At 37.9% G+C, this 20,309-nt stretch overlaps 1 protein-coding gene across 1 annotated transcript in view; it reads left to right on the plus strand.

Moving 5' to 3' along the window:
- LOC132679183 (uncharacterized) overlaps positions 1 to 20,309 on the plus strand; it is a 326,750-nt gene that overhangs the window by 208,477 nt on the left and 97,964 nt on the right. The gene's annotated exons all lie outside the window — the stretch shown is intronic.

Genomic DNA, 20,309 nt, shown 5'->3' on the forward strand with positions numbered 1-20,309 from the left:
TGAAAAAAAAATGGAGAATTTTTTCTTTTCTTTTTGGCTGTATAGCAACCATTTTCCCTAACATATCCAGGTATCATATTTCTTTAGAGGAATTAACTTCACCCCTCCCTTGTGGGCAGAACAGCAAGCCCAAGTACCTGTCCTCCTGCTACGGAAACCCAAGAGACTCCTCCTGCCAAAACTTCCCCTCATTATCGTAACCACCACCATCCCACCTCCACCAGCCAAGCAGTGGGCATATGACCCAAGGTTGGCCAGTTGAACTTTCCTAGGATTTTGAATCTTAAGCTGAGTTGTCCAAAGAGGGAAGAAACAGAGTCCACTCTTCCCAGCTGCAGTGCCTGGGATAGACTCGAGCAGTCCCCATCACTGAGACCTTTCAAAACTGCCTTGTTCCTTTTCAGTGAATTCTATTTTTCACTTAAGTAAAAGTTTCTGTGTTTGTTAACTGTTATGGGTTGAATTATGTCCCTTTAAAACATGTATGTTGAAATCCTAATCCCTGGGACCTCAGAATATGCCCTTATTTGGAAATAGGATCCTTGTAGATGTCATTAGTTAAGAAGAGGTCAAGCTGCAGTAGGGTATGCCCCTAATCCAATATGACTGGTATCTTTATAAATAGAGAAATTTGGACACAGACACACATGCAGAAAGAATGCCATATGAAGATGAGGGCAGAGGTCAGGGTGATGCTTCTGCAGGCCAAAGGACATCCAAGATGTCGATCTTGATCTCTGACTTCCAGCCTCCAGAACAGAGACAATACATTTCTCTTGTTTAAGCCACTCAGTTTGTGGTACTTTGTTACAGCAGCCTTAGCCAACTAATGGAGTAACCAAAACACCTAACCTGACTTTTCTTTTTCAAAGGTGAATATTCCTGGGGAGTTTAAGGGAACACATTTGCATGGAGTTGTTGGTTAGGAGAGACCTGGATAGCCCAAGGAGAGGAGTTGCTAAACTGGGCAAATCTACCTAGAAAGTTAACAGGCTAGCCTCTAAATTTAAATATGAATATTTCATAAAGTGCCTGTTTTCCCTGCACTCACAGAAAAAAAAAATTAATGAGAACAAGGAGATGATTTTCAAGTTAACAGATAAAAGGTTGGAAATAAATAATAATACAATTTGAATAGTTCGAGTTTGAGAAAAGGTATATGAGGCACTACTGTCAGCAGAAGTTTCTCTGTTACAAGATTTAAGTTTTTTGCTTTTACTTGTTGTTTAAAAAATTATGGATTATATTCACTATTCTCTTGTTGATACCTTGATATAATGTTAGCATCTGCTCTCAGTCAGATGTTAATATGGTGTGGGCAGAAGGCCCAGGTTTGATCTGATTAAGGTAACTGACTTTATCTTTTTAGTGCCCACGGATTAATGGTCCCCAATTAACTCTTATTTTTTCAGCAAATATCTATTGAGTATATACCCTGGGACAGGATAGGCTGGTGAATAAGCAGCAGGTTTTCAACTCTACCTGGGAGGGAGCAGCAAATGACACAGGAATTAATGGTCAGGTGTACTGTTAGGAAGTTACATTTCATCTGCCAGGTGAAGGTCAAGTGACATTTAGCAGGTCCAAAGCATGGTACGGTATCTGAGGGAGGAGTGTCTCCGGCAGAATAGAAGATACTATGAAAGACTGGAAGTGAAAGAGAGTCCTTTGGCAATATGGATACACTGAAAGAAGTTCATCGTGGCCAAGAGATGAGGTTAGAGTGACCAGGAAAGCTAATTAAGGGGTCTGAATGATCCTAATGGTAACATGAGAAACCATCAGAGAATTTCAATCTGGGAAGTGACTTGATTAGATTTGCCTTTCTTAAGATCATTCTAGTAGCTGTTTGGAGAATGACACATGGAACAACTAGTCTAGGTGCACAGAAAACGATTAAAAATCTGTTGGTGTGGTGAGAATGACAGAGAGAGATTAAACTAGGAGAGTGGCCATGGAAAAGAAGAGGGTGTTACCCCTGGAAGAGAGAACATGCTATGTCACCTGACTGGGAAGGTTGCATTTCATACCAGTTTGCTCAAGACTGCCATTCTTGCTTGTTGTCTGTGGGCTCCATGAGGATGTATGATAGCTCCAATATGCCTCACTACTAAAGACAGTGAGCCTCCTGATAGATATCCCCATAATATTTGGATGGGAACTCTATGACTACTGGCAGATGCCCAACAGATCGTCCGTGATCTGGTCCATTTACGCCTTGAAGCTTAGCATGTCTGGCATACTTACAGCCCCCAACTCATCTACTTTGTCCAGACAACTTTTAGAACCAGGAAATGTTGGATTAGGAAAAACTAGGGTGTGTATCTTAGACCCAGCTCACACTTTATCTGTGGGTTCTGTCACTTCTCTCCCAAATTGCCTTTTCTTTCTTTTCAGCAGTACAGGGGTAGGTAGCAAGTCTACTGGCTAAGCAAAAATCCAACCGGGAAACAAAGTGTAAGTGAGGTGCAGCCATCCTCAGGAACACTGAGTTTCCCAAAAGGGAATTCACAGAAGTTCTCTTCTGTTGATTAGGGGTAGGGAGAGTTGTGTTGGTAAGGCATCTTTTCTGCAGAAAGTTGTTTGGTCCCAGCAACTGTTGGCTCCTTGCATTCAGAATTCTAGGTAACTGGTAACTTTCCTGCACAGATTTGGGACTTGCTGCAACTCAGAGCAAAAATTAAAATTCTGCTCAACCTCTTGTTATAGTAGCTCAAACATTTTACTACAAAATTCTTTGGGGCCCTAAATGTGGGAATATAAAATTTTAGCAGGACATTTAAAAAATGGCAGAATGGGTTAGTTATCTACCTTCTGAAAGCATTTGATTGAGCTATGTGGTCTTAAGTATTGAAATGCTTATACTTGGTAGGCAGTGACTATTATAAGTACTGTATTTACATATACATATAATATGTGAGATTGGCAAAGAAGAGGCAGAACTAACTGAAAGAATGGCATTTAGGGTATGATCAGGAAAAAAGAAAACTGACTTGTGTGGCTGTCTTACCTCCAAATCATCAATCTCAATTTTTATTTTTTATCAAGAGTTGATCTATAGACCAGATCTGGGTGTCAAGAAAAGAAATTTTAAGGCCATATTTGAATTCACTGAAGTTTAAGTTCCAAAACTTTGCACCCATCTAAAGTGGTATCGCACTCAGGTGGACTTTGAGTTCTCAATACAATTAAGGCTGATGCTTCTGGCTGTATTTCTGAGGTCACCAGGCTTACGTGGCTGATTAGATTCCACTCCTGAGAACAGATACTAAACACATTTCCAATGACAGCAATTGCTTTAAACTCTTTAAAGCTTTCAAAATAGAGAATGTTTCATTTAGAACTCTTAGTTAAAATAATTAGCAATTAAGACTCCAGGAAATTACATTTAAATCACTCCTGTAGAATCCTTGAAAAGTTCCACACCAATTCAGAAGTTCCTGTATGATAAAAGAATAGATTGTTCATTGTTTAAGTTTATGAACTTCTTTTCCCCCAGCTTTTTATTAAATCTAACGTAACTTGAATGTAACTCTAACTGAGCACTAAGTTCTGGGTAGGTATTGTTCCAGGATCCCTGAACTGGTGAAGAGGCATACCCACTGGGATATTTTCTTCGGCCATTTGACTAATAATGGCTCCTCTTCAACTTCATCCTAAGATAAGAATACCACTTCTATCACAGATCCAAAGATTTTGAAACACCCTTCCTCATTACATAAAACAAACAGCTTTTTTTTTAATTGCAGCAAAGAGGGAACTAAAGCCCATACTTTACACAGTTTCACAAGACACATTGCAGGGGGGAAAGTGACTTAAGAAGGATCAACAGTATTCTAGGGTCTTGGTGGACCTCTGATTCCTGGTAGAGGGGGTCTAATTCCTGGAGGGACATGCCTATTGGCATCCTTCGAGCAGGGGGAAGCCCAGTTGGTGGGCCTATGGGTGGTCTCATCCTAGGTGGAGGAGCCATAATGCCTGGAGGTGGTATTGCTCAGCCCACAGGGTGCATGGTCTTCCCCCTCCTGATGGATATTGAGTTGAGGCTGCAGCAATGCTGGTAGCTACTACAGTGCCTCTTCCCTGTGGAGTCATGACCTGTTGGGATGGCCCCCAAGCCCTCGGACAAGCAGTTCTTTCATCAGCTGGAATTTAAGAGGTGACTGAGAGCTGCTGTTGTGAACTTGTGACAATGCTGTCTTTGGTTCTGCTCCACCCTCCTCTGTCCACTCTTTCCCTTATTCAGGATCCATTATTCCCAAGCATACAGTGCCCTATGCATCCTTCTAAAGGACAAGGATCCCTCCTAAGGCAGTGCTTTCAACATTCTGGCTCAATCCTGGCTCACCTTCATCAAAACTACCAGCCCTGTGTCCCAGAATCTTTTAGGAAGCCAGGAATTTGACATACTTATCTTAAAATTTATTTCTACCAAGACATTTACATGAACAGTTGCTTTCAAATTTCAGCCTTCAGTACCTTAATCTGAAACAGTGACACTCTGGCAAAGACAGAGGAAGAGATATTGGGACACGGAGGAGTCCTTTGGCTCTTCCTCAGTTCATATATTCCAATCACCATTTAGTTTTATAACTGACTTCACTCATGTGTTTCATAAAATTACAAAACCTTAGAGCTGGAAAGGATTTAGTGGTAAGTCAACACCTCCACTTTAAAGATAAAGAAACAAAAGCACAGAAAAGTTAAGAAAATAGTTCCACAGTTACAGCCAGCTAGGACTCCTGGCTCCAATTCTGACACTTGTCCCCTTATCTCTTAGACTCTGTTAATGAGCTTTCCAAAAAATATGTATGTGTACTGCTAATTCTTTTTGTCTGTGATTCCCAATTGGATGAGGTGAGATGGGGTTGGAGAGAGCATATATACGCATTTCCAAAAGGCATGCTCAAGATTTAAGAAGCATAATTAATATCAGAATATACTTCCAAATTGGGAAAATGAAAATGCTATTACTTTGATAACAAAAATTACAAGCAGTAAATTGTAACAAAATAATGGCAGGTAACAATTCCATTCTATGCTTGTCAGTGATTCTCAAAGACTGATGATGATGGGGACTGGAGGCACATCAAACCCTCCATAGAAGAGTGAGGCACTTAGCTTCATCTGAAATATATAAAATATTTTGGCTATTTATCTTTTGAAAAATTTGGTTCCAATTCTGAAATGTTTCAAATACAAAAATATAGAAAAGGCATAACTTCACATATCTCCCCACCGTATTCAAAATACGTTGTTCGATCACATTTGCTTATTATGTCTCTTTATTGTTTGACTTTTTTTAAAGATGTAAAACATACAGGCACAGATAAAGTTCACCAGCAGTGTGCCTTCCTTCCCCTCTCTTTGAGTGATACCACCCTGATAAAGTATGTATATATCTTTGCCTTTTAAGTTATTCCCTTCTACCACATATGCATGGATGCATAAATAATGCATGTTGTTGTTTGGTGTGTTTTTAAATTTTATTTTAACTGATACTACTAGTGCCTGTATCTTTTTATAACTTGCTTTTTTCATTAAAGATTCATGAGGTTTTTTTGATAATGGTATATGTAGATCTAGTTAATTCATTTGAACTGCTGTGTAGTATTCCTTGCATAAGTAAACCCAACTTACCTCTCTAGTCCTCTAGAAGGGACAGTTAGATCGTTTTCACTTTTTCACAGTTGTAAACAGTCCTGCAATGAAAATTTTGAAGTACAACTCTTTGTGTACACATGTGAGAGTTTTTCTAAGATGTATAACTAGAAATAAAATTTTAGGATACATGTGTTTCCATGCATACTCATTAATGAAATACTGTTTTCCACAACATGTGGAAATTGTGGTTGTGACAATTTATTCTCCTGCTGACATTACCTAAGTCCTGTTTCCCTACACACATACCAACATTTGATGATATCAGACTTGTCTTTCTTATCTCTTGGGGATGAAATTATTTCTACTACTATTTTAATTTGCATTCCCTATATAACAACAAAGTTGAGTGTATTTTCATATATGTATAAAGCACTCCACTTTTCCCTTTTACAAACTGCTTTTTCATATCCTTTACCCATTTTCTAAAAGATTGTTTTTCTTTTCTTTATTGATCTATAGAAGACTTTATGTATTCTGAATACTATTCCTCTGTTACTTATATATATGGAAAATATCTTTTCTCAGTGTAGGTTGTTTTGTTTTATTTATTATTTATTTATTTATTTAGCTCTGTTAATTGTGTATTCTGACATGCACAGGTTTTTAATTTAATGAAGTCAAATTTATCACGGTTTTCTTTTATTTTGCTATTCTTTGTTCTTTAAAAAATATTTAATGTTTTATTTATTTTTGAGAGAGAAAGAGAGACAGAGCACAAGCAGGAGAGGGGCAGAGAGAGAGGGAGACACAGAATCCGAAGCAAGTTCCAGGCTCTGAGCTGTCAATACAGAGCTCGACCATGAACCTTGAGGTCACGGCCTGAGCTGAGGCTTAACCGACTGAGCCATCCAGGTGCCGCTTTTGTTGTTTAAGTAATACCTCTATCCTGAAGTCATATAATATTATTCTGTATTCTTTCTTGAAATTTTTAAAGTTTTGATTTTTACATTTAGTATTCAGTCCATCTGCAGTTTGTTTTTGTGTATAGTATTAAGTAGGAATCTAGCATTCTTTTCTCTATGGACTAGCCTATTGTCCCAATACCATTTACAGACCAGCCCAAACTTCCCTTTTACATTGGTAAGGCTACTCCACTTTACACGAAGTTCCTACATAGGGATGAGTGTCTTTAGGCACTCCCTTCTTTTCCATTGAACTCCCTCCATGTCAGTAATACTGTTTCGTTTAATATGATAATATAAAAGTTTACTTCTCCTGGGATAGGTCTCTTCTTTTTATTCTCCTTCTTCTCCTGGTGTCTTATTCTTCATGTCTTTCCATAAAATTATTTTAGTCCATTCTCAGTGCTTCTTACTCTTGTGTGACATTTCGAGTCATCTTATAAAGTCCTGTGAAATTAAATTTATTTTATACATTAATTAGAGAATTACCATCCTTTTAATATTAAGTTTTCCAATCTTTGCACATGTCTTCTCTCTGTGAATTTAACTCCTCTTTTACGTCCTTCAAGTAAAATTTTGTAATTGTCTTCATAAAGATATTGCACTTCTCTTGCTATATTTACCTTTAGGTACATTTACTACATTTTATGAAGGATATGAACATACACTACTGATTTTGTACATTGGTCTTATATCTAGAAATCTAGATGAACTATTATTGGTACTAATAGCTTGTAGTTTCCTACATTTTTCTTTTCTTTTTTAAAATATTTATTTATTTATTTTGAGAGAGAGAGAGCATGAGAGCAAGTGGGGGAGGAGCAGAGAGAGAGAGAGAGAGAGGCAGAGACAGAATCTTAAGCAGACTCCGTGCTGTCAGTGTGGGGCTCCATCTCACAACTGTGAGATCATGACCTGAGCTGAAATCAAGAGCCAGACCCTTAGCCCACGGAGCCATCCATGTGCCCCTTTCCTACATTTTTCTCTGAGACGGTTATATCATGAGCAAAGTCTACTTTTTTCTTTCTGATTTTTTCACATTTAAAAAGTTTTAAATAATTAATTTGTCTTACTGCACTGGCTAAAGTCTCCAGTACAAAATGAAAATGTAGTGATAGCAAGCATCATTTACAAGGAATTTAATAGAACTTGTAATGTTTCCCCATTAAATATAATTCTGCTGTAAGTTTTTGGTTGGTATTCTATCAACGAAAAGTCTACCAGATTAAGGAATTATCTTCCAATTCTAATTCTGGTTAAATGTCTGGATTGCTTTTTTTTTTTTTTTTTTTTTTTTTTACCCTGAATAGGTACTGAATTGTATCAAATCATGGTTTTAATCTGTTGAGATATTTATGTTTTTCAACCTCAATTTCTTTATATAATGAATAAAATTAATAGATTTGTTTAATTTAAACCATCTTGGTATTTCTAAAATGAAATACATGCTATCCATTTTAATACACTGTTGGATTTGTTTTATGAATATTTCATTTACGATTTTGCATTGTTGTCACAAATGATATCAGCCAACAGTATTCCTTTGTGGTACTACAATTCTGACAAGTTTGGATTTCCAATGTTTACTGTACTCATTCCATGTGTGCTAAAGCATCTTCTTTCTACTCTCTGGAAGAGTTTATCTAAAAAAGTAATTATATATCTTTCTTAAATGTGTAGAACTTGGCTGTAAAACCCTCTGTTTGATTAACTTTATTTGCATTTATTTGTAACTATGATTCAATTTCTTTCACAGTTATAAAACTATTCATCTTCTGTGTAGTCATTTTGGTAAATTTGGTAATTTTTCTAGAATTTTATTTTTTTGACTAAAGCTTTCAAATTTATCTCCATATAGTTTCTGAATACACACACACACACACACATACATTCAATCTGCAATTGTCCTTTTTGTTCCAAATATGATTTACCTCTGCCCACACTCTGTTTCTTTTTTATTGTTGCTCAAAATCTTCCTATTTTGTCTTTTCAAAGAACCAGTGTTTGCTTCTATTGACACTATCATCCCCCCTTTTTTTCTCTGTTTTATTCATTTTGTTATTTCACTAGATTTTACTTAATTTGGGGGCAAATTGTATGTAAATTTCTAGGCTTGGAATTTCCCAGAGAATTGTAAAATCGTGTCTAAGCCCCAATGAAGCAAAGACAAGGGCTCATGATTTCCCAGGGAGATGTCTTCATTTTTACTCAGCTTCTATAATATTTTGTTATCTCCCCATGCTGCCTAACTGGGTGTTTGTTTGTTGTTTTGTTTTGTTTTGTCTTGTTTTGTTTTGTTTTAAGGCCACCTTTTCATTTAGACTCAAAACACTTGAAGGGACTTGTCCTTAGGCGGCAGTCTCAGTGTTACCTTTCCTTCCTTGCCTGGGCCCAAGGCCCCCTCTCTGGACTCCATCTAGGTGTTCAGACCAAAGCATCTGGATTCCCAGGGACCCATATGTCCCTCCCAAGGCAGGGAATGCTTAGCCCACTCAGGGCTTCTAGTTGCCATTCAGGTTTCTAGTTCTTTCTTCAGTTATTACTCATGGGGAGAATTCTACTTCTGTTTTAGGGGTTCAGATATCCAATAATTTTGTTGTTGTTGCTATCATTATTATTGTATATGTTCCCATTTTCTAGGTGTTTGTAGCCAGAGCGTGTCTCTATTATCCTCCATCTTATTGAAACAGAAAACTTTCAACTTATATTTTAAAACACATAGATTCCACATTTTGGTAATTTGTACTTCTGTTTTTGTTAGATTATATTAATAAGTGCTACCATGTATAGAATATGCAACAGAGGTACAAGATGTGTCATTTTGGTAATCATATTTAGTTTTTACAACTATTTTACAGATGAAAAATCTGAGGATTTGGGGTTGTTGAATAATTTTGAATAATTTTGCCCAAGATCACATAGTTATTCAGCAGCAGAAGATGCAGCCCACATCTGTCTGACCTCAAAAGAGATGTAACTGATTCTCAAGCCCCTGGGGTTTCTCCCACCGTGGCTTGCTTTTTTTTCCCCCTTTTTCTTTTTTTTTTTTCTTTCTTTCTTTTCTTTCTTTCTTTCTTTTTTTTATTTTTATTTTTGGCTCTTTTGTTAAACATCATCCCTTCCTTATATAAACTACTAGTTACAGGGATTTCAGTAAAGATCTGAAGGGCAGGAAAAACTCTCTATGACTTTCACATAGACACTCTATTTATCCCCTAAAAATTAATAACTATCTTTTGAATAATAATAATTTGTAATTACAAACATTGTAATTTAAGGAGAGATTTAAGGAAGGAGAAAGATGGATTTCAGCAACATCAACTGGATCATTTTTGAAGGTGAATTCCAAGCATGCAAATTTATTTCAAACCTTCCCTGAGGATTGAGTGCAAAGCAGCTGGCTGGTACTTTTAAGCCGCTCACAGTTCGGCACAGCGGCTCCTAATGCTGGCAGAGCTCCTGTGTCACCAGGATCTGCAGAGCGTGGCAAGCCAAATGAAAGAGGAAGTTTGCAATTAATTAAAAATAAATGAAAACAAAAATCTTCCCCCAGTGGCTTGCTTCTCATCTTGGTTGTAATCCACAGTCAACATGTGGAGGCCACGTGGGGCATTTACCAAATGGAAAAGGTATAGGACTGTGTCGAAGAAACCACAGACTGCCGCTCTGGACCACACTAATAATTCTTTTAAATCCTCTCATTCCACCTCGTCAGGAGACATAGCAGCATTTTAAATCTGACTGACCCATATAAATTACCTTTCTACTCATCCGGCTGTGAAATTAACAGTAGAGGAAGACAGGTCCTGTCAAGCTTGCTGTGCTGAGCTGCTGAAGGGCTCAGAATAAATGGGGGGGTGGGGACAAAGAGACATTGTGCTTTAAGAAAACAAGGAGCCCGAGCTGTGATCAGCACATTAGGCTCTGATCAGCGCCTGCTGTTACGGAGCCTGGTACCAGCATGGGAAGGGGGTTCACCAAGAAGGCACACGTTGTTTGGTGCCATCTGTTGCACTGAAACATAAAGGGCTGTGAGCCTGGGGGCCCACTGCAAAAGCGGCTGGGACAGACACCACATCCCTCAAAAAGGTTAAGCCATTGGAATTTGAAAAATAAACCCAGAAGGACTTTCCATTCTTAGCGTTGCCTAAACTCACTAGTGTCCTGAAATAGGACACTTAACCTTTCTTGGTCTCAGTTACCTACATATTTATGTAATACTATTACTAGATGTTAATTTAAAAAAAGAGAGCAAAAGAATCTATCTCATAATGAAGTTTCATCAGTAAATCATCCTATAATTTTGTGTTGTTCGGAGATGTGGTTTAGAAGAGGTAGAAAGAATCTTTTACTCCTTAAACTCCCGTATTTTATTCCGTAGCCTCACCAATCTCCAAAACGACAATGCCAATAATTTCTTTATCCTTACACATGGATAACTAGTCTGATTTTAAGACAAATTTGAGTTTATCTTTGTTTTACAGCAGAAAAAGACCAGTCTTATTGAATTCTTACGTATTAGAGAATGGAAGACAACAGAAGAGGGAAGATCACCTTGCCAGCTGTCCACTAAGGGCACATGCTTGTGCATGCATGCGCGCACACAGGGACTCGGAAAGAAATCTAGGCTGATGTAAATGTAGCAGCGCTGGCACACGCTTTGGGCCACACTCTGTGTGAGTTGGTCACATGCCAGCATGGAAGCGAGTAGGCAAAGAATAGCTTTGATAACGCTGCATGCCAGTATACCAGAGAAGCACAGGCAAGATGATTAGTTGGCAATTGCTATTAACCATTTTATTAATATTATCGGTATGAAGGATCATGTTGGCGATCTCATATTTATCATCTTATGTTCTCCTCAAAAAGATCTTGGACTGATTTTATTATCCCTCTTTCATAGAAGAGACTCTTTGGCCCAGTGATGTCATGTAATATCAAAGATCACAACTTATAAGACAGAACTGGAATTAAAACCAAAGTCTGATTCTAAAATGTCACATGGACTTTCAACTCTAGAGTTCATTGCTACTCAGAAAGAAGAGGGACGACTAACATTGAAACAGTAATAATAATAATAATTATTATTATTATTATCAGTCATTACAGTTCTTCCCCTCTTCTCTTTCCCCAACCCCCTACTTCTAAAAGAGAAAACAAAATCAAGAACATTCTAGAATGGCTTTTTCTCAGACTACTAAAACTAAAAAACCTTGAAGATCATTGCCCATATTCTTCTGTCAAATAGAGGAAGCTGAGGCTCAAAGAGCTGCTTACAAATGGTCTCAGTCTCAAATGGCAGAACCAGGGCAAGAAATAGACAACACAAATTCCTAGACTAGTGCTCTTAATTTTATACCAAAAAAATGAAAGCATTTTCAAGATCAGGAAGTTGCTTTCCTCATCTTTCACCTGCCTCCATGGTCCTCAGTCCAGAAAACCTTAGAATAATTTGGAGAAAGGTAAAGTTTTCTTTCTTTGCACACCAAATGCATGAAGTTATAGTCAGTGCTTTCTCCCACCAAGAAGGAGAAAATCAAGGCTATTATATGAGAAGATGTTGTGTCACTTTTCAGAGGAGGCTGTATGTCGACATCAATATATTTTCCTTTTCATCCTTAGCACTCTGACAAGGAAAGTTTTGAATGAGGTCAGTGGTGTTAATTTTACTTCAATTTTAACCTCCCGAGCGAGTTAGTCTGTAGAGTTTCTATTTTGGTAATTTGAGTTTTAGCAGTTAACTTGTACTCTGATATTCTTTATTCCATGAAATTAGACACTAGAGGGAATACATTTGAGACATGAAGAAGTCTCCAAAGAAGAAATTCATAATCTTCAAGCTAGAGAAAATTTGATTTACAGGAAAGTTAAACAACAACAACAAAAAACCCAAGTAAAATAAATTGGGATGATGGAGCAACTCTTCCTGTGTGACTTCGTATGAATAAATAGGCTAATATTCCTATTAAAAATTTAGTCCTTCTCTGAAAATATAATTGAAATTGATCCATCTTTATTTGAGTTTCTATTTAAGTTAAGAAAAATGAGTTTTTATAAGTAATTTTCTGGGCCATTTTGTCTCAGTTCCAAATTTCATCCTTCTTTATTCCTTACTCTGTTTTGGGAAATGGGCCAGAGGTCTGCAACATGTATTTCTCCTTTACCAGTTGTTGTCCTGCTAGGTTCTGCCAATAGGATGCCCTGGAGGGAGACCGAAGACTAGAAAATGGGAGAAGGTTATTTCTTCTTCCTGTTGGATTCAGCCTCTGGCCTTCTTCAGCACTCTCAGAACCAGGGTCATCACCCTCTCCCCAGGGATAAAATCACTAAGCAGGCAGCTCCCCAAACTCAAGTGCTGAGCCCCAGCTTAACAGAGGCCCTCCTCCAAGCTACTGAGGGGTCAGCACCAGTGAGCACCACCATCTTCCCAGTTGTCTGATTGCTGGTGTCATAGGGCTCTTTCTTCAGTGGATGAGGTGTGACAGCAGCCTAGCACCTCTCCTCAGAAGTCTGAAGGTCAGCTCCACAAAGTTCCTCTTCAACTTCGAGAGAAACTAGAAACAGTTCAGACAGCACCATTTCTTCGATCCCTGCTCTGCAAGACCCCTCTCCCAAACACTGGATTCCCCTGAGGGTCCCCAGCCCTAGAGTGATAGCTGTATTCTACAGTTATTCCCTCTGTATCTTGGTGCTTTTTGCTTTATTTTTAAATCCTCCAACTCCTGTTTAACCAACTCCCTATATTAAATTTCCTTGTGAAATACCTTAGTGTGTTTTGGGTTTTCCTAACTTTACCGTGACATAGAGGTATAAATGAGCCCATGTGTGAAGTAGATGAAGTTGGTGGCCTAAAGGAACTGGAAAGCTTATGTAAAGCTTAAGTAAAGCAGGAAGCTTATGACTATTATTTTGAATCTAACCAGAAAGTGAGGGAAGGAATCTCTCATTTTCTTAAATGCAACTGTTTTCAGCCTTCCAAGGGCTGTCATGTGTTAGAGAGCTTATAATCCTACTACATACCAAGAGGGTAGAACTAAGCAGTCCAGAACATGACAGCATGGCAAAGCAGAACTTCACTTTCCATGAGAAAGAACTTTTTACAGTCAGTGGAACCCTTAGCTAGGATGGTCACTGAATAGGAATATTGTAGAAGAGATTCAATATAATATTTTTAAAGCCGCAAGATTCAATGCTTCTAGCAATGGTTGGCAATAAATAGAAAGGTAAAAGAGGGCTGTGTATTGGAGCATCCTTACACTAGGCTTAATCTTGCAATCCAGAAACAACAGAGATGACCAATTGGATTGCCTGTGGGATCAGATTACCCTGAAATTGATCTCTAAAGTGCCTGGAAAAAAGATGCAAGTGATAATTGACTAACGTTGTGGCCTCCTATCTGATATACCAAAGGTGATGTGAGAAGTAAGGTGGGTGTTAATTTTAAGAATTAAATAATGCAGGATTGAGGAACCAATTGTTTCCACAGTTGACTGTCACCAGGGGTGTAAACTAGCTAGTGTGTGATATTAAGGACTCTGGAAACTGGCAGTACAACTCTTAAAAAAAATTCTTCTGATATTCTAATCTAATGCTGTTCTGAGGTTTCCTTGTGCAATATTGCATTTATGTAAACCTGCAGGCAGGAATGTCCAAGATAGCTGAGGGAAACTAACTCTCTGATCAAGTTTATAATGGAACAGAAAAGTAAAAATGAAAACACAGGGACCTTCTAATCAGCAGGTGTTCCTGCATGCTACCCTTTTATTTCCTTTCATTTCAGTACAAGTCTTCTCCCTAAATCCATGCAGTGTCTGAATCTAAACTTTTAAGTTCTGTGGTACATGTTTGATTGGCCTTTTCCTCCTAGCTAAGAAGATTCTCATAGTATTCAAGCCATAGAAATTCCCAAATAACAGTAGCCCTCTGAGGCAAAAATAATTAGTTATAAAAGCCCCAATAACATGCACGTGCAATGGTTTTAAAGACTAGCTGAGGGGCGCCTGGGTGGCTCAGTCAGTTAAGTCACCAACTCTTGCTTTCGGCTCAGGCTGTGATCTCACAGTTTGTGGGTTCAAGCCTCACATTGGGCTTGGAGCTGATAGCGCAGAGCCTGTTTTGGGATTCTGTCTCCCTCTCTCTGCTCCTCCCCTGCTTGCTCTCTATCTCTCTCAAAATAAATAAACATTAAGAAAAATAAAGACTAGCTGAATGTCACATGTTTGCCTCTCAGTATGTTTCTGAACGTAAGTAATCAACACAGATACAAGAAGAAGAAAAAGTCATACGTCTTGCCTTCTTTTCATTCCATCTTTCTCTCATCCCTTTAAAGTCCTCTCTAAGTGCTATAATTCCCTGAAAGCAGTTGAGAATATACCCATCATGGGACTTTCATTTAATTTGGGGAAACATTTCTGCTCCCTGAAAACCCCTTGGGAAGTTTCAGTTTTCAGTCAGAAACCAATGGGGGGCAGGACGTGAAGTGCAATGTGAAACAGCTAAAGTCCCAAAGTCAAACTCAGACCCCAGAGCCTGTGGATAAATAACTCTGTGCAATGTTATTCATAGTCTTCCCCCAGTAAATATTTACAAACGCAAATATGACAAGACCCATCCCAAGAACCAGCATTATAATGTCATTTCTGAACAGCCGTTTCTTAACATACTGTGTGTTACAAAGAAGTCTCACAGCTCGTTTGCATCCTTTAGAAAACAGATTCTTCTACATCTCTGTAATACAGTTACATGTGATGGCTCTTTGAAGCTCTGTTTTGATTTGGTTTGGTTTTGTTTATTAACACCATGGTCTTCAGGTTTGAGTTTCCCTTAAGTTTGCTCAGAGAGCACCAAATTCTGGTCTGGGAGCCTGCAGTCAAGAAGTCAGGTCTGCATACCAGAAGCAGAACATAGCTAAATGCAAAATGAGAGGATTTAATCAGCACCTATACAGATTTGTTAAGAATATGGGTCGCTAGTTCCATCTCTTCATTTAAACAAAAATGGAATCTTATGTGAGTAGCCTATGAATTCAGAGCCAACCTAAAGTTGACTTTTTGGAGGGCAGCTGTGGCTCTCCCTAGAAGTTCTTTCCAACACATCAGGCTACCATGGCCAGTGGAGACCTACAAGTCCATGGACTGAGAACTGATGTCACACAAGGATGCAGGCCAAAAGCAATCATTGGAGTTCTTAATTTGATAAGAGATATGTTAATCACATATAAAGACAGTGATACAGCATCCTTAGCTTTGATTCTGCAGAATAGAATTAAATTTTTACCTTCACCTTTGTGAATCTTTCTCATTCTTAAAGACTCAGCTCAAGTTCTGCCTCCCCAAATAAATCTTCTTAATTATACTCAATCAGTGTTCTCTTCATCTCTGAAGTCTCTAACATATAGTACTTACCTGGGTTGGCAATTATCTTGTCACAGACATATTGTCACCTCCCCAACTGGGTATTACGTTTCTTTATATCCTCTAAAATGCCTAGCACAGTGATAAAGACATACTAAAAACTCAAAAATACTTACTGATTAGATAATCAATTGGTTGAAGGTTTTATCCAAATCCATTTTATACTCCCTCCAATCTTTTTTCTTTTAAGGGGGAGGATCCAGATTTTTTTTACTTTACCATTTTGGCTCTCCAATTTATTCATTAGTTGTACAAGATTTTACCTTGGTTTGCACATGTAGACCAGAGATGATATTCAAAACATTTAAAATCATTATGTAGGGGTAACAGAATGGAGCAGGTTACCAGAGGCCACCTATTGTGTCAGGCATTAAGCCTTTAGTTGATGAATTACAGGCAAGGTTCTGGTATGTAAGAGGATGGCCAGAATGGACAGAATGCCTGGAAGGAAACTCGCAGTGCAAGGTCTTTCTACCAACAGAAATGGATGTATTTCAATAGTTTTCAGTAGTTTAGCAACTAGTATGGCAAGAACAGTGCAAACTAATAATTACTAATGTTGGCCTGTCCCTAAAATCTTCAAAAGTAGCAATTGCAAGCAGGGGGGAAAAAGCAGCCACAGGCATGGTCTGTAGAGAATTCAGTTCCCACTCTTATATGTGGAGGTTTTAAAAAAACAAATAGAAATATTCCTCATCCTTTTTCCAAGCTTTGTGTAGTCATAATTTATATGTACTTCAGAATTAATTGAAACTATCAGGACTTTGTTTCTAAACTACAGCTTAGAGTAATTTATTTTAGGACTACCCAATGGCACTTAGTTTTAAATATTAATATTTGTCATTTTCTGTGCATTCGCTGACCCTGCAAACAATATTATGAAAAATTGTTATCTATAGGCATTCCATTTTGTTTCAAGAAAAATACTTAGGAAAATTCAAAAAAGATACCATGCAATAAGATAAAATATATTTGGTATATGTGGAATGAACCAGATAAAAGTTTAGAAGAGATAGAATTAGGAGTGATGTTTGTATTCAAAGTACTTGCTATAAAGTCTGATACATTTGCAAAAAGTGAGCTATGAATTTGGGCTCTAATCTTTCTAGCAGATAAAATGCAGAGGGAAACATCAGTTATAAAATACACAGAGTCCATTGAGATAAAAACAAACCAATTGCTCAAAGAAACACACTGATTCATTCTCCTGAGACTGCTATCAATAATGAAGGTGTTTGCTTAAAATGGAATTCTTTTACACAACTATTTTCTTTAATCAAAAGCTTTATGTAAAAAGCAAATAAACAAAAATAACCTTACTTTTGCAAGTTCCCCACATAAAATGAACTTAGTTTATTCAAGCCCCTCTTCTTCCAACAAAATTCCACAGATGATCAAAACCCCTATGAGTAAATAAGCCAATCTTACAATTCTGAATATTTATCTGAGTAGTCTGATCCTATTAGAAGTGTTTGTTCCCTCTGACCTGTCAAAACCTGAATGAAATAGACAGATTTATATAACATATTTTTGGCCCTTGTATCTTCTCAAAGAAAACAGTAGTCAAGTGTCAAGGACAAGTTCAGCCCTTGTAAATACGCCACAGCATTGCCAACCTCAAGCCTAGAATTCCATTTTGAGCAATTACTAGTAGGCCTGTTTAATTTGAAATTCAATGTATGTGGCTCTTAATTCTAAGCAACTCCACTGTGAGAGAGAGGCTCTTCTAGTATACATTTGGGATATGTCCCTTTGTGTTTCTGAAGAAGAGATGTGTTTTAGAACTTTTTGTTATAGATTGATGTAATTGGCTTCAGTGATTCAGAAGCAGCATTCATTTCTGAGGCATTTATGGAAAATACATATTAATAAGCCAAGAGTCTCTCTCTCTCCCCACCCCCCCCCCGTCTCTCTGTCCCTCCATTTCCTAAGAGGCTTCTTGGAGGAAACTGGAAGGTGCGATTTTTTTGTCATTCCATCATGCTGTCTTTTCTCATCCAATACACTAAATCAGATAACCACAAGGAGCAAAATAGTGGCAGAGTTGGAAAAGACCTGGGCTTATGCATCATGGTGATCACAGCCTCCCTGAAAGCATAGTGCCCAGGAATCAAAAGTCTGGGGGCTGGCACTGCAGTGCCCAGGAGGCATGCAATTAATGTGATGCAGTCATGAGTAAGAGAACAAAATGTGTGTCATTTTGATCATTTTGCTATTGACCCACCAAATCATCAAACCCTCAGAGGCTCAGTCGATTTTTATGGTTAACTTTCAGAATACATGATAAGGTTGAAGCAGGTACATTTTCAACTTTTTCTAAAATTCAGAACGTATAATTAGTATTACCTTGCTTGCTTTAATTGTTCTGAAACTATAGAGGACTTGAGGAACTATACAAAATTATTTGGTTTAATGAACTCAGTTTTCAACTTATCTAAGTCACTAATCTTATTTCCTTTAATAAGGGCATGAACAAAACTCCCCTGGCTCATTAATCCTGAAATCAGAAGTCAACTCCAAAGGGAAAAGTACTTAATGTACTTAAAATGTTGAACATTTTTACAGCCCTTTCTCATACAAAGTCTTATTTAAACCTATCTTATGAGAAAGTTTTTTTTTAGCTTTGAGAGTTTTTCTCCTAGCATGGGTGCCCTCAATGGGCATATAATAGAGCCTTAATAAGTACTCATTGGCAGAAAAGGAAGGAAGGAAGGAAGGGGAGGAGGGAAGGAAGGGAAGAAGGAAAGCAGGAAGGAAGGAAGGAAGGAAGGGAGGAAGGAAGGGAGGAAGGAAGGAAGGGAGGAAGGGAGGAAGGAAGGGAGGGAGAGAGAGGGAGAGAAAGGTTCATTTTACATATGAGAAAATTCAGAGTAGTTAGAGATTTGTCAAGGCATATTGGGCTGGTGGGAATAATCTCAAGTCTTTAAATCCACCATTCTTTATTGCTCAAAAGGGCTTTTGCTCTGCCTAGAGAATAAAATAAAATTTTTCATTTTTTAGAATATCACAATATCATTATTTGTGATCTCCAAATTGTTGTTCGCTGATAAAACTTGATTTCATTTGTTCACCAGTCTCTTATTCTGCTAATTTTTATTATTATTCTACTCATTGTAATGAAAGATTAACTCTACCTGCAAACATATCCCAAAATTAAACCAATATTATCAAGTGTTACTAGCAGCTTTAAGGCATGACTTCAGTGTTTAACTTTTTATGCTAATTCTTAATTTGTTTCCAAGGCTTTGAGCAGAAACTTCTCATTTGCAACTCAAACCATAGGGGCATGGTTTCTTATTTTTTTATTGTTGCTAATTTCTCCATGTCACTCATTTTAGCTCCTAAGCAAATAACTGAATTTTTCATTCAAACTTCTCAGAACTATCATAGTAAAAATAAGAATACATAAAGGTGCAAGATGTATATGTGGAAGATAATGTGGCTCACACAAACAGTGAATAATAAATGTGTGCGCATACTATTTGTTTCAGACTGTTGGTGATTGCACAATGCCACCAGTGTAGATTGAATTGTATCCCCTCAAAATTCATATGTCCAAGCCCTAAACCTCAGTGTGATGACATTTGGAGGTGGGACCTTTGAGAGGCAGTTAGGGTTGGATAAGTTCATGAGTATAGAGCCCTCCTGATGGAACTAGGGGCTTTATAAGAAGAGGAGAGAAATATACCACTTGCTCTCCACCACGTAAGGACACAGCAAGAAGGCTGCCACTTGCAAGGCTCGAATAGAACTCTCACCAGGTTCAAACCAGCCTGAGCCTTGATCTTGGACTTCCCAGGCTCCAGAGTCAAGAATCCAGGGATTTCAATCCCAGTTATATCTTAGTGAGTGACCACAACCTCATTGAAATTTCTTTTTCTCATCTGTAAAATAGGGCTGGTAATAGAATCATGAGAAAATAAATTTCTGTTGTTTATGCCTCCTAGTCAATGGTATTTTATCGTAGCAGCCCAAGGAGATAATACATGTGCCAACAATTTTAATTTAAAATCTAAATTGTACTTAGTCCAATTTGAGGCATGTTTAGAACTATGTTTTAGGCTTTTTGCCATTTAACAAATGCTTCCTGGCCATTTCCATGATCAATCCTTGCCAATATCACAAGTATCATGTCAAGAGTCTCACCTCCTTTTCATAAAGGAACTTGATGCAGGCAGGGCTATTAAAATATCATGATAGTTTGTCAGATTCCCACTGAGCCACCAGACTTCTACTTGAGGGTCAAAGCTGGTTTCTTGAGGCCCACACAAACTCATCCTTTATGAGTCATAGATTTCTGGAAAGGGCATTCAATGCTAAGGATTCAGCG

The sequence above is a fragment of the Panthera onca genome, chromosome A2 (genome assembly GCF_046562875.1).
Source record: "Panthera onca isolate mPanOnc1 chromosome A2, mPanOnc1 haplotype 2, whole genome shotgun sequence".
NCBI classification, from domain to species: domain Eukaryota; kingdom Metazoa; phylum Chordata; class Mammalia; order Carnivora; family Felidae; genus Panthera; species Panthera onca.